The sequence below is a fragment of the Lissotriton helveticus genome, chromosome 4_1, assembly GCF_964261635.1.
Source record: "Lissotriton helveticus chromosome 4_1, aLisHel1.1, whole genome shotgun sequence".
Taxonomy (NCBI): Eukaryota; Metazoa; Chordata; class Amphibia; order Caudata; family Salamandridae; genus Lissotriton; species Lissotriton helveticus.
In genome coordinates this window covers 55317981-55331971 of record NC_136063.1, presented here as the reverse complement: position 1 = coordinate 55331971, position 13991 = coordinate 55317981, and positions in this window count along the sequence as shown.

Here is a 13991-nt window from a genome sequence, read left to right as displayed (position 1 = left end):
AATAAATGAATGAAAGAATTGTATTAACTGTTCAAAAATTAAAATCATTACAGTAAAAGTGAACGCTGTATAGAAGAATAGAAAATATAAAAAGAAAGACTTGTGTTTATATTTGGTGAAAATGCCTCCCTCCCCCCGGCACCCTCTCGATCAACCAGCACCTGAGTTTGTAATAATAATCATGTGCCCTCATGCAAATTTGTGCGGCCCCCAATATTCTGTAAAAGTAATTCTACTAAAAACACATAATTAGAAACTTTAAAAAGAGCGCAATCTTGAAAGGGCTAATACAAAGGGGGGGGGCAAGCTTATCGGGGACCAGTCTGCTCGCTTCCATAGGCTTTGACGTACCCATCGCCAGAATTTCATAGGATTCATTTTCAGCCTTTGAGGCGACCCTGATCCGATTCGTTAATTTCCCCAGTCTTGCTAAAGTCATAGTTTTAGTTTTTGAAAAGCACAAGGCTGACACTTAGCTGCATGTCTTTATTAGAGGTTGGCTGAATTTGCGTAATCGCATTACTCAAATCTCAGCGAAACAGTAAAAAATCTCAGCGAACATGCAGAAATTCTGCGAACACGTGGAATTGCTTATTCACGATGTTTTTTTACTGTTCGCAATCGCTGTTTGCGTGCTTCGGGGGAAATATCTTTCAAACACACATTTTGAGAAGGCAAACAAGCAAAAAAAATTGCGAACTTGCGAAACGCAGAATTTTGGGCGATTTCGTGTTCTTTGCGGAACGCGATATTACCCAAATTCTGCATATTCCGCGAACAGAATGGAATTTACTGCCAAGGCCTAGTCTTTATTCTGTTGACAATACAGATCGGGTGCAGGGGCCACCGACGTTCATTGTGAAGGTTAGGGCAGCAGCATAGGAGGTGCAACAAAGGTTTCCTTGTGTAGGAGCACAGCCTACAATTCGTAGCTTCCCCCTGCAGACCCATACAGGGTTAAAATCAGTGATTTCTAGTGTGATTAGTCTCATAAAGAATATTTTGCTTTGGGTTTATAGGTAGGGTTGGGCTTTTCCTGCCATGTAAGTGTTGTTGAATGGATCAAGGTGGGAGCTTGAGCCTTGATTTCCTGGCTGACCTCGGGATGAGGAGCACTGATGTATATGCTTTGGCTTGGGCTGAGTTTAAAAAGATGTCCAGTGACCCTGGGAAGGCCAGATGGCCGTAGCTGATGGCTGGGAGCTATTTCACTTTTAGGACAGTCAGTATTGGTCCGGTAGAGGGGCTTATCAGGTGTTGTCTCAGTTGTTTTAACAAGTGAGAAACATTGTTGGCCTTGGAGGTTGTTGTTTCTTAGTTCTGATAGCCAAACCCCCAGGTAGTTGTATGAAGCCACTGTGCTGATTTGCAAGTCTCTCAGTAACCACTGTGCTTTCCTTTTAAGATGGTAGCTCCCAAAGAGGATTACCTTGATCTTTACCTGGTTGACTGTCAGGAAGTTGCCGTTATTAAAACGATTCAGCGCATTTAGGTCTCTTTGTAGGCCCACTTTAGTGTGGTCCATTATAGCTGTATCATCAGCATATTGTAACACCGGCAGCCTCACACTTCCTAGCGTAGGTGCTACTAACTTGGCACCTTTCAGAGCAACCCCCAGATCCACAGTATTCAGGTTAAAAAGGATGAGGGCCAGCACAGAACCCTGTTTGAGCCCATTATTCGTTGCCATTTTCGGAGACACTGTACCAGGGCTTTTTTTAACCCGCACCCAAGTGTCTTCATATAAGGATTTATTTGCCTTCAGGAGTTTGGATGGAATTCCCCAGTTATCCAATTTTCACTATAGCCTTCTGCGGTCAACTTTCTCGAAGTCTGTAATGTAATCGATGAAGCAGAAAAAAAGCGGTGGGTTTTCTTCTTTGCTGCCTGAGATGATTGTTGAGCTAATGCTAGCACATTGCCCATGGTCGACGACTCTGACCTAAAACCTGTCTGATAGAAAGCAATAATATATTTGAAAGAAAGATCATTGGCTCATGGGAAACAAATAATTGTAGTTACTCCAGTTGCAGCCTTAGAGACTCTAACAAAGGCCAGCATTCCAAATGCAAAAGCTTTACATCTGAGATGGATACACTGGGCCAACTTACTTACAGCAACAGATGTAGATTACTTATTTGACTCCACTCCAAACACAAGCGTATCTGCAATATGAAAATGAATATCCTCTGCCCAATGAAGTTATGCATCTAGATCACATGATTAGATAATCTGTACAGGTGGTTCTGCTCAGCCTGCCATAGGGACCAAGCACCAATACTCTGCCGCAAGGGCAGCAGTTAACGGTAGGAGGCAGGATGGTGAATTCCACCCTCATAAAACCTACATGCAGTCATTTGGTGATTGAACAGAGCATACGGATCCCAGATTCTCCACACTCGTGTTTATTTTGTACTATTTTGTTGAGTCTTACACTAACTTCGTACACTACTGGAGCCAGAATGGATTCAGAGGTTCATAAGGGTACATGATAAAGATGCTTTGGAAATAAGTAGTCAAACTAAAAACATATTTGCCACTGACTCATGTGATTTACACAGGTAATCATCAACGTGTGGGAATACACATTGTATGGAATTACATGGCTGATGAAGCAGCAAAAGAAACAGTGTAAACTGCTGCAGCAGCTCCACTTACTCATTCTAGTATGAGGCTAAATGGAGACATCGGGACAGCTGTCAGCACTGCACACAATGATACCCACTCACTGAAAGTTTCTCCAACTAAATATTCAGTTCATATCAGTTAAGTGGGCAAAATATCCTGTTTGCTCATATTACTATAGTGGGAGATAGAGTAATACTTAATTTAGATAGTAGGTTAGATTTGATTGTAATAGCACATGAGGGTCTAGCATCTGCCCATACAGAGGTGGCAGCTATAATTCATTTATTGCAACAATGCTATTGGTGGCCAGGTTTATAGAAACTGACCAAAGACTTTGGGGCATATTCTAAAGGATCTTTCGCTGAGTTATCAGCACTTTATCGCAGCCAAAGTGGTGATAAATTTATAACCCTATTTACAAGCTGGTGCTAACAGCCCATATCACCAGTTTACCTGTGATATCATTCACAAAAAATATCGCCATAGATGATACCAGCAAATATCGCTAATAAAATGCAGAGTAGGTGTTCCCACCTTAGAAAGCCTTAGAAAAAAGCATTTTATATGTGTGAGGTTTGTATTATATGCAAAGATATTGAGGATGTTGTTTTTGCAATGTGCAGAGATAGTTGCCTATGTTTGAAAATATTTTTGACACAGATTTGTTTTTTTTTAAACAATCTTATTGATTGTTTTTTTGCCCACTGTTATGTGATGAGTACCATTGAATTCACTATCTATAGTGAAATTCAATAAACTCTGACAACAGGAAAAAAGGCAAACTAAATACTTTATTTAATGCTAAAATAATGTTGTGTTGACAAAAAGATTATATTATATATTATAACTGTTTTTCTTTTCTTTTACAGATCCTAATTCTAAAGTTTGAAAGTTTTAAACATTTAAATTATAAAAAACAACTGCAAAAAATATTTAGAATATTTTGATATCCACTACTGTCAAGGTAAGATGAAGTAATCGAAACACTATCCATGCACTACTACATTCAGCTGTGTACTATATATATATATATAAACCTCTAACCAGCTACTTAGTAAAGTACTACCCATGTAGCCTAGGAATCCGCCTGTCTGTCACATGCACTTCTCCAATCACCCATACATCACTATCAACATATCCTATTATTCCACCAATACCTAAGCACTTATAAAAATCACCTTGCAGTCTGTTTGCAGCACTGCAATCTTTCCAATTACTAGAGATGTACTTATGGAATTACCTAATTACTAAGAGAAGTATACATACAACATTCAATACACTATGCATGCAGACCTCTAACCACATACATACTATTGGCACAGTCTAGTAAATACTAAGGTACTACCCATGCTGCCTAGGAATTATCATGTCAGTCCCATGCACTTCTCTAATCACCCATCCAGCACTGTGTACTTATATAATCACTTTGACAATATCTATCCGCATATAAATTCACCAGACACCCTGTTTGTAGCACTGTAATGATTCTACTTATTAGTCATGTACTCTGGGAACGGCCTAGCTACTAAGACAAATATACCTACAATATTCTGTGCAGAATATATGTAGACGTCTAACTACAAATATACCATTGTTACACTGCACTAAATACCCAAGTAGTACCCATGCACCCTAGGAACCTTCCTGTCAAACTCATAAACTTCTCCAATCACCCATCCAGGACTATCTACTTATCTTATCATTACATCAATACCTAACCACTTATACATTGAGCATAAACTCTGTTTGCAGCACTGTAACCATTCAGGTTACTAGTCATCTACTTAAGGAATGGCCTAGTCAGTAACACTAGTATGGCTACAATATTCCATGCACTATGCATGCAGACTTCTAACCAGCTCCATACTATTGATACACTCTTGTAAATACCCAGTTAGTACCCATGCAGTGTAGAATTCTGCCTGTCAGTCCCATATACTTTTCAAATCAGCCATCCACTTATCCTATCACTCCACCAATACCTAGGCACTTATAAATTCAATATACACTCTGTTTGCAGTACTGTAATTATTCCAGTTACTAGTCATGAACTTATGGAATGGCCTAGCTACTAACACATATACATCTACAATATTCTGTGTACTATCCATACAAACCTCTAACTAGCTACATACTGTTGATAAACTCTTCTAAATACCCAGTTAGTACCCATGCAGTCTAGGAATTGTCCACTCTGTCCCATGCACTTCTTTAATCACTTATCCACCACTATCTTTCCTTTCCTATTGCTCTGCCAATACCTAAGCGCTTATAAATTAACTGTGCACTCTGTTTGCAGCACTGTCATCATTCCAATTACTAGTGATATTCTAATAGAATGACCTAGGCACCAACATAAGTACACGTACAATATTCTGTGCAAAATCCCTACAAACCTCTAAGCACATACATGCTATTGGTACACTCCACTAAATACTGAAGTAATACCCATGTGGCCTGGGATACCTCCTTCAGTCTCATGCACTTCCTCAATCACCCATCCAGCACTATGTTCTTATTGTATCACTCCGCTGATACCTAAGCAATTATGGGGCAGATTTACAAGCCCCCTGCACCACCAGTACATAACGTTTTGTGACGTAGTGATGGCGCCAGGGACTCCTCCATTTTTACAAGGAGAGGAAAAGCCACCTTGCATGGCTTTTCCTCTCCTTGTAAATACGGCCCATTCAAACGCAGCACTTTGCGTTGGAGGGGCGTTCCATGGGTGTTGCTGTGTATGTTCCCACACAACACCAATGGAACAAGGCACATCTCAAGATTTAATAGAAGTCGTAAATCTGGAGATATGTGTGAATGCTGCACCACCCTAGAGGTGGTGTAGTGAGGCGCAACAAGGAGAAATGTTTGAATTTCTCCTTGCTTTTTCCTCTTTCACTGCGTGCAGCATTTCACAGCACACATTGAAGGAGGAAAATGCCTTTAGTGATTGTTTTTGTGCAGGAAGGTGTCCCTTCCTGCACAAAAACAATCTCCCCACGGCACAGACATCCTTGCAGCATGGTGCAAGGTTGCCTGCGTCAACGCATGGCTGCAGTTTGTGCACCAGTGCAGAGGGAAGCACAGAGTTGCGACATATCCATGTAAATATGTCACATCCCTGTGCTTCAGAAGTATCGCAGTGCGGTGCAACTAAAGGGCTTACATTGTAACGCTGCAGCACTTTCTCATAGATATGCCACTATAAATTCACCATACACTACTAATGCATTCTTTCAGTCAATCATGCATTACACATATATTAAACCAAACTTTCAGACATTACCACGCAATTATATTTCTTTTTTTATCCAGATAAGGTAGTTATGATAATATTTTTTTTTCTTGTTTTTTGTTGTATTTTTTCAACAATTATTTTTTTTTCTAAAAACTAAACAATAAAAGGAAAAAAGTGACCAGGTAATTTTTGGAAATAAAGATCATTTCAAAAACAAAAAAAAGCTAAAAAATTTAACATCGGTGGTTTCAGTACAAAAAACATTGGTATAACTACTATTATACTTAAAAATTAGCATTAAAAAACGTTGGAAATTCACAGAAAAAAACATAGGTTTCAGAGATGTCATAGTTAGAAATTAGCATTTAAAAAGACTTTGAAATTCACTGAAAAAAACAAAGGTTTCATAAATGTTATAGTTAGAAATTAGCATTTAAAAAACCTAAGGAAATCCCTGAAAAAAACATAGGTTTCATGGGTGTTATAGTTAGCTGGAAATTTCACTCGTACAAAACCATAGAAATTCCTCCGTTATAGTGAGTTCTGCTAACTATAACTTGCGCGCCCGCAATGCACTGCTGATGATGTCACATATTACATCATTCAAGACATGGTCAGTGACATCACTGATGAAATCTCAAATGACATCACTGATGACATCATCCATGTGACAATCTGATACACCTCATCACACACTAGTATAACCTTTGATCACTCACTGTAAAATACAGAATACCATATTTGAAACCATTCACTAACACATACCAGTTACTACATATGCACTCACTGATTCCTAAGTCTGCACACACAACTGCCCATTCACCCAGAGAATCTTATATACATGCAGTCACTGATCAATAGAACACTATCAAATGCACTCATACACATATATAGACATTGACACATTAGCACTCATCCTAGTCGGTTAAGCAGTCATCCTACTCACTCATGAAAATATTCAATCACACTTACATTTCCTCACCTACACAGTTATACACACAACACCTCATTTATTCATACACATAGTAACTCAAATTAACTATGTTACAAAATCACCATTACAATTATACACTCATTCATACAGTTACTCTCACAATCAATGACTCTTACGTACAATTACTTATATACACCAACTCTCACATACAATGCCTTTTATTTTTTGTAGTTTGTTGGAGATGTAACTCTAAAACATATATTCACTCAGCAACACACAACTAAACACACTCAGTCACCCAAACAATTGTTTCCATGAATACTCTCAAACCCATATACCTAGTCAATCAACCACTCACACATCTACGCATAGTGTTACATACTCCCCACCCACCCACACACACACTTAGTCTCCCATACAAATACTCAGTCAACTAATCAATACGTAATATAGACACTCATGTAGTTAGTGACCAACTGATGCAGCAGGTTATACAACAACAGAGACAGTGATGGACACATTCACATAGTTTAGTTACTAACCCATGTATTTAGTGAGACACTTTTAATTAGTCACTTAAACAGACAGTCAGACAGCTACTAAATCCACCATCCAGACAGTTATATATCCGCTCAATCTTCAATACAGATTGGTATATATAAATATAATAAATATTTAAATCTCAAACAAAACCACATTCACTGGATGATGTCATCAGTGATGTCATGTGAGATGTCATTATTGATGTCATCAGTGATGTCAATGACCATGTCATGAATGATGTAATATTTGACATCATCAGCAATGCATTGCGGGTGCGCGAGTTATAGTTAGCAGAACTAAATATAAGACAGAAGTTTCTATGGTTTTGTATGAATGAAATGTCCAGCTATCTATAACACCCATGAAACCTATGTTTTTTTCAGTGAATTTCTAGGGTTTTTTAAATGTTAATTTCTAACTATAACGTCTCTGAAACCTATGTTTTTTTCGGTGAATTTATATACATATATATATTCACTGAAAAAACACATGTTTCAGGAACGTTATAGTTAGGCTAATATTTCACTCGTACAAAACAAGAGAAATTTGACTGTTATAGTTAACTGAGCTAACTATAACTCGCGCCCCGCATAGCACTGCTGATGAAGTCACATATTACATCACTCGTGACATGATCAGTGACATCACTGATGACATCTCATATGGCATCACCGATGAAATCATCAAGTGAGCGTCAGCGTTTCTAAAAAGTTAAAACTCAGTGTTATATATATATATCCGTGGAGAAAAACAAGAGTTGACTCAAGTTTAGTGCATAAATGATTTATTCCTCACTCATAACAAATCCGCCATAACGCGTTTCGGATGTAAACAGCATTGGTCACATGACCAATATATATATACATATACGCCAAGATGTATTCAAAGAATGAGTGGGTCAATGAGTATCTGTATGGATGATTTCTTCGGTGCGTGAAAGACTGTATGAGTGAGTGATTAAAAATGTCTTCCTGAATTCATGGGTAAGTGACTAATCTGTGTGAATGTGTGTATCAGTCTGTCAGTTGGTGTGTACCTGTCTGCTTGGGTTGGTGAGTAGGTACATGAGTGTCTATATGGGTTATTGATTAGTTGTCTGAGTACCTGTATGGGTGCCTGGATGTCTGAGTGGGTGGGTGAGGGGCTGTGTGACTCCCTGCATAAATATATGAGTAGGTTAATCCCTGGGTATTTGGGTTCATGAGTGCATTTCGCGAGGGACGCTATGATTGAGTGAGTGTGCATATGGCAGTGTTGGTGAGTGTATGGATGTCTCAGTGGTATATGGGTGAGTAGCTGCTTATGTGAAATGCAGTATATTTGAGTGTTGGAGTATATAAGAGACTGTATGTTTGAGTGAGAGTGAGAGTGGCTGTATGGCTGAGTGTGCGCTTGTATCAGTGATTGTAGTAGAGAGTAAGTATGTGTTCTTATTGGTATGAATAAGTGAGATGATGTGTGTATAACTGTATAGGTAAGTAAATGGTAGTATGATTGATTTTTTGGGTGACTGACTAGGTGTGTGAATACCTTTATGGGTAGGTGGTGGTATATGAGTGTATGTATGGGTGTATGAGTGCATATGTCTGTGGCTGTATTGATAAGTGATTGCACGTATAAGGGACTGCATGGATGAGTGGATGTTTGTGTAGAACTATGGATCAGTGAGTGGATATGTACTAACTGGTATTGGTGTGTCTATGGTTTTGAGAATGGTACTGTGTATTTTAGAGTGGGTGCATGAAAGTTTAACTTAAGGTGTGAGGAGGTGCATATTATAATAAGTGTATGATGTCATTAGTGATGTCATCTGAGATGTCACTAGTGATGTAATCAGTGATGTCACTGACAATGTCATGAGTGATGTAATATGTGACATCATCAGCAGTGCGTTGCAGTGCGTGCGTTATAGTTAGCTCAGCTAACTGTAAAGGCTCAATGTCTCTGGTTTTGTATGAGTAAAATGTGAGCCTAAGTATAACGTCCCTGAAACCTGTGTTTTTTTCAGTGAATTTCTAAGGTTTTTTTAAATGCTAATTCCTAATCATAACGTTCCTGAAACCTCTGGTTTTTGCAGTGAACTTCTGTGGTTTCTAAAATTCTAATACTCACGGCCGGCTTTATCGCTGGAGGCGCCCAGTGCGACAATGTTAGTTGGCACTCCGGTCAATGACCACTCCACAATGGATTCTCTCACTAGCAAACTTTAACGGTGACCAGGTCTCCATAACCACTCTGTCTCAGATGCATTGAATTAGTTACATAGAGCCACTCATACCAGTAAAGAATGCCAGATCACTTTGAATCAGACACACATTACACGAGGCAATTAGCTTATAGGAAATATTACATAAGCCAAAGGACTAAAAGTGTAGGAGTAACATGTCATTCATACTGGTAGGCCACATATTTTAGGAGTACTTGATGTGGAGATGCACAAACTCAGAGTCAAAAAAGAAGCAGCATAGTTGGGAGTTGTATTTAATAATAGGAATCGATTTCTATCAAAATTAACCCTTTCATCATGCTCTAATGAACATTCATCTATGCTCTAATGTATACTTTGCATTCTGTATGCAGCTCCATGATGAAAGTTAATTCCTCACTGTTCTATATTAGGACTTTAATTTATAAATTGCAAGTAACAAAAGGATGTTGTTTATAAAATCAGTAATCTGCTGATCTATTTACATTATATGCACTTTTGTAATCTACATGGTACACCTTCTGTGCAGCAGACATATTAACCCTCTGCACTACCTTCATGTAAGTCAAAACATCAACTATACAAAACTCAAATCTCTTTGCAGGAAGAACATTAGTCACAGGAGTTAAATTAACATTTTGTGAAGCCTGGTAATTACCAAGGAAAAGGAATGCAGCATCAGGTGCTTAAAAAACAAAATAAAATTGCAGACCCAGCGCCCCCAGGAAGCCAGCGCCCGGTGCTGTGGCACCGGTCACACCGCCCTAGAGCCGGCCCTGCTAATACTAGTTATAACGTCCCTGAAACCTCTGCTTTTTTTGGTGAATTCCTTAGGATTTTTACATGCTAAGTTCTAACTATGACCACATAGGTAGGACATGTGCAGAACGAGGAAAAAAGGCGCAAAAAGAGGCAAGAGAAGTAAAGAAAGTGGGAAGAGATGTCCATAAAGAGGAAAAAGGTGCAGAAAGAAGCAAGAGATGTGCAAGATAACCAACAGAGGTGCAGAAAGAGGCCTTCTTCGACTGTTCCTTACAACAGACTCATACAAAGTAGCCTAATCACTAATCCTTCTCCCAAGATGTCTTAAACCTCACTTTTCTCTTGAAAGTTCACTATTCATCAATTGCTCAGAATGTTAGGCGTACCAAATATAAAACAGCAATGCTAAGCATATCATTGTTGTAATAAGTCTGACCAAGTTTGTAAAGGTATGCATGCATGTGTCTCTGCTTTTACCTACTGACAAGTTATATAAAAATAAACATAGAAATAGTTGAATATCAGTGTTTCAAATGGCATACTCTGTATATTTGTATACAAAAAGGTAGAAGCAAAAGAAGTCCAGAAAGAAGCAACAGAGGTACACAAATAGGCAAGAGGGGAGCAGAAAAAAGCATGGGAGATGCAGAAAAAAGCAAGAGAAGTGCACAAAAAATCAACGGAGGTGCAGAAAGAGGCAAACGGGGTGCAGAATGAAGTAAGAGAAGTACAGAAAGAAGCAAGAAGGGTGCAGAAAGAGGCATCAGAAGTGCATAAAATGCCCACATGGTCCTTGCAGCTCTGGGGACTGCCACGTCTCTGGGGCTGTGTTATTAATGCGCTGGGGCGTAAGGCCCCGTGCAGACCTGGGGACCACCACCTCCCCAGGGCATTGAGTTATTAAGGATGGAGGGACTTGTGGGCCCCAAGCCCTGGGGACCGCTACCTCCCCGGGGCTTCAATAATTAGGAGGAAATGTGGGCAGGGCTCATGCTCCATCACACTGCCCTGTGGACCACCACCTACCAGAGGCATTGAGTTATTAAGGGTGGGGGGGCCAAGAGGGCCCCATAAGCACTGGGGACCACCACCTCCCCTGAGCTTCAATATTTAGAAGGGAGTATGGGTGGGCTCATGCCCCCCCACACTGCCCCGGGGACCACCACCTCCCTGGGACATTGATTATTTAAATACGGGTCTGTTGTGGGCCTCCAGCTCCAGGGACCCCCAATTCCCTAAGGCTTTAATCAAAGTGGGAAGGGGCCAAACATCCCCCTCCAGGAGCCCTCCTTGGCTCTGGAGCGCCACCAACCAGGGCCGGCCCCAGCAATGTCCCAGAGTGCCCACCCCCTGGACATTGCAGTTTGATATGCCATGGTGGAAGCACTGCTCCCACCCTGTCATAGCAAACTTCTGCTTCACTTCATGGAAGCAAGAGCAGGAAAACTGCTCTCGCTTCCATGAAGTGAAGCAAAATTGCTTTGGGCAAAGAGAGCTGCATGTTTGCAGCTCCCCACGTCCAAAAGCAATGCCGGCGCCTGCAGGAGCCGGTGGGCATTGGGCCTCCCCCTGCAGTCCCCAACGTGAGGTTATGTTATGTTATGTTACAGGCACTTTTATAGCGCACGGCTGCCCCAGCTAAGGGGCGTCCAGGCGCTTCCAAGGGTAACAAACACAACACCGCAGCTACGGAAAAAGAAAGCACTACAAGAAGGCTAGACTAAATGAGAAAAAATATGGGTTTTAATAGCCCTCCTGAACTGCAGGAGCTCATCTATTTCACGGATATGGAGCGGAAGGGAGTTCCACAATTTTGTGGCCAGTACCCTAAATGACCGACCGCCGGCTCTACGTAGCCTGAACCGAGGGACAGTTAACAAATTCTGTCCCAACGATCTCAAGTTTCGGGCAGGGACATAGGGCACCAAGAGATTTTGAAGATTCTGAGGGGAGGCCAGCTTGAGGATCTTAAAAGAAAGGCACAAGGTCTTAAAGTGGATCCTCTGTGCCACATGCAACCAGTGTAGCGAACGGATGGTACTATCTGCAGAACAGAATTTAGGTAAGCCCACCAGGGCTCTGGCTGTGGCATTCTGGACACATTGCAACCGAGTGATCTCTGCCTGATTGGCTCCCAATAGGAGCGAGCTGGCATAATCAAGCCGAGAAAGAATAGAGGCCTGTATAACCAGCTACCTAGTGGAAGGATCAAAAAACCTCAAAATCGGTCTTAAGCCTCGCAGGATGCCAAAGCAGATGGCTGCCACTTTTTTAGTGTGTCCAGAAAAGCTAAGGGCAGGATCCAGCCACACCCCCAGGTTTTTTAGCTCCAGCACAGGAATGGGGGTCGCACCCAGCTCAGGGGGCCATCATATGTCACCCCAAAGGTCAGCCCGCTTGCCCACAACCATGACCTCAGTTTTTTTGGCGTTTAACTGGAGACAGTTGGTATTCATCCAGCTGGCCACTGCAGAGAGTCCATTCCGGAATCTGGGGGCATCTAGGTCGGAGTCACCACTTAGGACGACCGCCAGCTGAGTGTCGTCAGCATACGAGACCATGGTAATGCTCCATTGCTTGACGACACCTGCCAGCGGCCTCACATAAAGATTAAATAATGTGGGACTCAACGACGAGCCCTGAGGCACACCCAGCTGCAACGGATGGGACTTGGACTCAAATGGTGGAGTGACCACTTTAAAGGTCCGGTCAGCGAGAAAAGACCTGAACCAGTCAAGTGCAGTGCCCGACACACCTGCCTCACCAAGACGTTGAAGTAAAATCCTGTCTGAGACCGCGTCGAACGCGGCACTGAGATCCAGCAGGATCAGTGCCACGGTCTGACCCGAGTCAAGCACGGACCGGAGGTGTTCTGTCATAGAGAGCAGTGCGGTCTCAGTGCTGTGGCCAGCACGGAAACCGTTCTGGGATGGATCCAGAATACCTGCCCTAGTGAGATGTTCAGACAACACCCCATTTACAAAGGCCTCAGTGATTTTAGCAGGCCAAGGAAGGAGTGAAATCGGGCGGTAGCTCTCAAGTTTGAGAGGATCCAAGGTGGCCTTCTTGAGTATAGGTGTCACCACAGCCTATTTCCATTTAATTGGAACGACACCAGACGAGAGGGAGAGATTAATAAGGTGGCGTAAAGGGGGGATACAGAGGTCTGCAGAGTCTTTAAACTGAGCTGGACGCAGAGGGTCAGTAGGAGAACCAGATTTTACCTTACTGACCAACATAAGAAACGTGTCAGAGGATAGAATAGGAAAGGAGACAAGGGCATGACCACCGGTCGGTAGAAGGTTAGTGGGCTCAGCCACCGGCTCAGTACTAGGAAAGGCGCGATAGATGGCTTGGACCTTTTCAATAAAAAACAAGGCCAGATCTTTGCAGTGGGTCGCTGAACAGATTTCTGTCATAGCGGCTCTATTGGCTGTCAGGTCCTTCAGGACCTTAAAAATAAGTTTGGACGGGTTGGGGGTGTTACTAAATTCCTGGGCGTAGTAGGCAGCACGGGCTCGACATACTGCTCTATGGTATATTTTGACTTTCGCCAAATAGAGCTTCTTTTTCTCAGCGTCATAGAGTTTCCGCCAGTCCCTCTCTGCCAATTTGCAGGCTTTTTTTAGCGGCAGCAGGGAACTGTCGTACCATGGGCTGGAAGTTTTAGAACGCTGTTT